At 41.5% G+C, this 5384-nt stretch overlaps 1 long non-coding RNA gene across 1 annotated transcript; it reads left to right on the top strand.

Annotated features, from left to right (window-relative positions):
- Positions 1-537: 537 nt before the first annotated feature.
- On the top strand, positions 538-1520 carry LOC147753109 (uncharacterized). Its single transcript, XR_015312180.1, has 2 exons — positions 538-687; positions 1029-1520. It is a non-coding gene; the product is annotated as an uncharacterized LOC147753109 (long non-coding RNA).
- The last annotated feature ends 3864 nt before the right edge of the window (positions 1521-5384 follow it).

Below are 5384 nucleotides of genomic sequence, written 5' to 3'. Positions count from 1 at the left end.
AGAATTTTTCCTTTCGTTAGAAATGTCTATATTCAAAATAGAGATGATGTTATTTTAAGGCAAATTGTAATGCATTTAATTCGTGTGATAAGTCGCCACAGTGGAGCGGTCAATCTTACGCCTTTATTAACATCGGAGATAGGAAATCTCCGATCGAGTATTATCGAGCGAATTTAAAAATTAAAAAAAAAAAAGTGTTACGCTAGAAAATGTTCATGTATGTAATTAGAGAACGCGATATATTATCAAAGGCAAAATTGCGCACCGGTTTATTTACGTAGCAATAATTTGCGATCCGTATTAAATTTTCTTGTTAGGGGGACGTGTAACTTAATATTCAACTTACGCAGATGACCGGCAACTATTCCACGTCCATAGTTTTATTCGTACAGGTGGGTGACCTATGCCAGATCATGTAGCCAAAGCCAGCATCAAGCCTTCTTCGATGTAAAAACAAATACTCCCGGCATATATATATATATATATATATATATATATATAGGATCTAAATTCTAACCTGTTTTCGCTATGCTAAACTGTCACGGTGGCGCCATCTAGCAGCTGGCGCCAGAACCATTGTATTCATTGTCCACATGGATGAGGTCCCGCCCATGGGAACGAGTTGCCCAAAAAAGCGAGAAAAAAGTAACGCTGCGACGTATTTGCGCCTTCGGTAGATGCTCTCTGGTAAGTGTTCGCTATACTTCCGTAACTACACTTAGAGGCAGCATCGTCTAAAGAAAAACATTTTAAATTACTTACTCAATTTAGGGGTGTGCGAAATAGTGTAAATTTGAATCCAGATGCTCTCATTTAAAGTCCGCTCGTTCACTTGTTTTCGTGTTAGAAATGTGTCCAATGAACGGCTAGCCGCCTCAAGTAGTACCTTTTCTGCGTGTGTTTCTTTTATACAAAATTTAAAATTCTTAAATACAAAATTTATACTGGAAATCCAGCTGCAGTCAATCTGATGTTAGGGGAAAAAAATAGAATCGAACATTTTACTGAAATGTCCTTTCCTAATGTAGGTGGCAGCGTAACAGTCACGTGAAGCCGTTGCGGTTGATCATACGTGTATAAACCGTTCGGACACTTATTTCAGGTATAGCACATAGAGAGTCAAAACGATACAGATGCTAAACAAAGAAACAAGCCACACTAATATGTTTATGCATACGTTGCGATGACACGACTTGCCCGAAAAGGTCTGAGGAAAATTTCCAATGTGTGTGTAATTGTTTTTGAAGTTCATCGCTTGACATGTTTCGCTGATGTTCGACAATATCCAATCAGCAGACTATGTTCTTTCTCTTCGCCGTCTACCATCTAATTCATAATACCGGAACTTTGCCAATTATAGTGCCATATAATTAATATTTTATCCGCAACCAACGTGAGCATGACTGAAATAACGTCTGTATAATCTTGATGAATGACATTAAACGGTAGAAATTATTTTCCTAAAAAATCGAGAAATATATAAATTAATAAAATTGAAATTAACTCTTCCTCCCTAAGAATTCGTGCTGCCATTTCTATAGTATACGTTACCTTGAAAACACTAGAGATCGTATGATGCATCGATGTTCCTTAAGGATAGGGTATCTATCCTTATGCGTTTCTATTGCTTTTATATCGCATTGTGATGGGAAGGCTATATGACATCTATTATAAACTTATTACAGTAGAAAACTAAGCATGTACAATTTGGTATTAATGGGTATGCTTCTTTTGTAAAAGTCAGCAAAATAGCAGTTCGTCTATATACAATATCCAAAGGGTGTTTTTTTTCCTTTTATAATGGCAGAAGACGTACAGCTGGACCTCACGATTGTACTATTCACGGAGGTAATGTGTGAACTAGGCCCAATAAAATTTTTAAAAAAATTATCCCATTTGTGCGAAAATAGGAGGGTATCATACATCATTTTTTTACTAAAAAAAAAGAACGAATGTTCCTTTATTTCGATGTACGCGTCGGGAGATGCTAAGCGTAACCATTTCAATGGACCAGCCCTCTATCCTCAAAGATGGGCTTTGAGAAATCAGATGTGGAAACCCCGTTTGACAGGGGATCTTCTGACGCAGCTAACTATTTTTTCGATGTCGCTGTATTCGAAATCTTGACGCTGACTCTTTCTTTGATTACGAAATAGAACGGCTAGCTCTGTCCTAACCTTGCGCCAAGATGTTTTCCGTATTGCTAAACTTACATTTTTTTAAAAACTAAATGTAATGTATCTTGATTTTTTTGTAGCCATTGTGATGTCAGCATGTTCTTCTCGGTATGTTTTTGATTACCCCGTAGCAGAGCACTGGGTATAGCGCTTGCCCATATCTATCGCAAACCATCACCGCACGTTCTTTTCCATTAACGTCTATTCGAACTGCTCACCGTCATGGAGTACCGCTGAATAAACTTCCGCGCTGTTGTACTGAACTGTCCACTTACGCAAGTTCCCATTATACACGGTCAGGCAAATGTCGGCCCACAGTGATAGGAGAATGAAGTATGGAGCAATCTTAAGCTGTCAGAGCACAGTTACCAAAAAACAAAGTACCAGACTTACAGATTCGCACAGAACCCGTGTCAGACGAAAACCCACCTTCTTTCTTACTCACTACATTCTCTATCTATCTCTTCGTTCATATCTGGAATTAAATTTTTCCAACAGTAAACCTAGTTTTTCCCCTGGTGGAAGGGACGCACTTTTGAGTAGTGAAGTTGCGCTTGAATATTTGCATGCACTGCATAGATGTGTATATACCGTCCCCAATAGTTATTTTTTGATCCTCATAAGAGTAATATGTTGCAGAAGGCATGTGGACACGGGCCCTGGTCAGCAGTTACGGCTCGCTGCCGGTAAGTGGGTGCCGGCAATATCTCTGTATGTGAATGCAAGCAGGTTCCGAGCCTGGGATCGCGCAAAGAGTTATGATCGAAACATTCGTATTAATATGGACAGTTCTGCGTCGGCTACTGTAGCGCAGGGGGCCTTTTCCGTCGCCGAAGCAAAGGCACGAGCTCCACCTAGATGATATATGGAGCTTGGGGTACATGACGACCCTACAGTAGGAACGATGGAGAGATAGGCCGTAGGTGCGCTGGTTGACCGCTCTGGCGCTCATACGATCTAAGCGGGACGACCGTGGGCCGCTGGTGATGCTGACAATACAAAAATGATTTGAGCAGATAGGCAGGTCCGGCGTGCAGCATGCAGCATGCAACATGCAACAAGCGACAACCAGAATCGTGTTCGGATGCACCAGTAGCCAGGGATTCATGCTTCATTGGCTTTGTCCTGCTGCATATTTAAACGTCATTAGTGGTCTCATATTACAAAGTTATTTAGCTGCTGGCTCGTCCGCATGCGTGTCGATATACATAAATAGAGTGAGGAAATGAGAGAAAAAGGGAAAGGGAGAGCGATAATGTTCGAGGCGATGGCAAGTGAATCGCTGAGCTCCTTTGATCCAACAGATCCCGGACGCAGGCGAGCATCGGCTTTCGTGTTTGCTTTACACGATAGATTTTTGACAAAGCGTCGCCTCTCAACCGTACATACGTAAACATGGCTGTATTTGAAGTGTGTTCTGAGCTGTGTAAAATGGTGGAATTATTAGCGTTTTAGCTGCGGGTAATTTGTGAAATATAAAAAAATAATGTCGATACAAAAATGGACGAGTATTATCGCTGTGATACCATCGAGAGAAATGCTTGAGCCCCTAGCAACAATCTTATCGGTTGCCTACATACCTAGCGAGCCAGCGCCTGGCATCTATGCCAGACGTATCGCATTTTAGATGTAAAAAAAGTCGCAAACAACGCATTGTGTCTACGTTTGCAACATTTTCGCGTGTAGAAATCTTCAGTAATCGAAACACTTGATTTTGAATAAGATGTCAGATGAGAGCGCTCAATGGATTGCTCTATGTTTCTTTCCTATAGGGGCAAAACGAAGCGCAAGCATTATCATCACCGATTGCATATCCGTCTAATTCCCTTGCATCTGACTGTCAGCTCAGAACACCGTAAACGCATACGTGGGATACCTGTGAAGTTGTCTAAGGGCTATTGCCCATCAAGGTCTCGATGAAATCAAGAACCATCCTGTTCAGGAATCGATCTACAAGACATAATTGAGAAAAGAAATATCAATTCAAGTATGAGACCATGTCATTTACGTGCCAGATGAACGCACACCATTGCTAAGCGTCGGAATTACAAAGATGGGCTTGCCCTTTTCCTGTAGGTGCTACGCGAGCTTATGCGTACGTAAGTACAAGAAGTTTTACAGTTACCGTATATTGGGTAATTTGCATGAAACCCTCACGGATCATCCAAGGAAAGGCTATTCGATATTTTCGCTTAAAAAAGAATTACACTTAAGATTGGAGTTGCGTGAGCATTATACAGAGCGTTTCTCAATTATGTTTATAATTGCAGAAATACTTTCTACATCTGTCTGACGACGCTATCTATTACTGTTGGCGGTACCATTTCCATTGCTATGGAGTGCCTTCCGATACTAACTTCTGAATTCCCTGTGCTCGGTAGAGCTGCTCAGTACGAACTTCGTTTAGGCTCCACGCGCATGCATCTTCCAGTGTAGTTGGACATACAAACTGGAGCCATATCGACGGCCAGATGCTTATAACAATAGCACAGTGCGCGTTCCGAACCTTCGCTCAATCGGGAGCTGAGATCAAACGTATACGAGGCAATATATCTCCAATAAAACACTCTCGGTGTCTCCAGCGAGGAACTTCAGCTCCAACGTCGGTGGTCACAGCGAGAGGAGCTCGGACTGTAGTTCTGTACGAGCATAGGCTTCGACGCCAACATCGGATAGGACACGATCAGGATAAGAAAGCAAGAAAGTGGGAGAGAGAAAAAAGGAGTGACATATAAAGAAAGAAGATGCATTTCCTGTTAATTTATTAGTTGTCGCGCAGTTCGCACAAATAAAGCATGCGACAAAGATAGAGATCTAGCCCACCTCACGTAGCAGCAGTGGTTGTAGACAAGCAAACTCAGCCTGCACGGCCTCAACTAGTATAGTCAGTCCTGATAGGTTGTTCCTGGTAGACTAAACAGGAACCCATTGAATTCCTCTGTGTGTGTGAGTGTGTCATTCTTTCCCATTGTGTGGCTCGCCAAGTACTCTCGATTATACTCGCTGGCGAGGAATCGATTGGAAATAGGACAGTTGCAGTGGGCATAGCAACAAGTGCTTTTTATTATTATTATTATTATTATTATTATTATCAGTACTATTATGGACGTTGTAGATTTGAAAGAGTCTACAGACGAATTATATAGTATCATGGTACGCACATCTATTGAACAATAGGCGCCCATCAGGTCTACCCGCCTTTCTGTT

This window comes from Varroa jacobsoni, unplaced genomic scaffold (assembly GCF_002532875.2).
Source record: "Varroa jacobsoni isolate VJ856 unplaced genomic scaffold, vjacob_1.0 scaffold_739, whole genome shotgun sequence".
Taxonomy (NCBI): Eukaryota; Metazoa; Arthropoda; class Arachnida; order Mesostigmata; family Varroidae; genus Varroa; species Varroa jacobsoni.
Note: the sequence above shows the minus strand (reverse complement) of the source record. Positions and strands in the feature narration are given on the sequence as shown.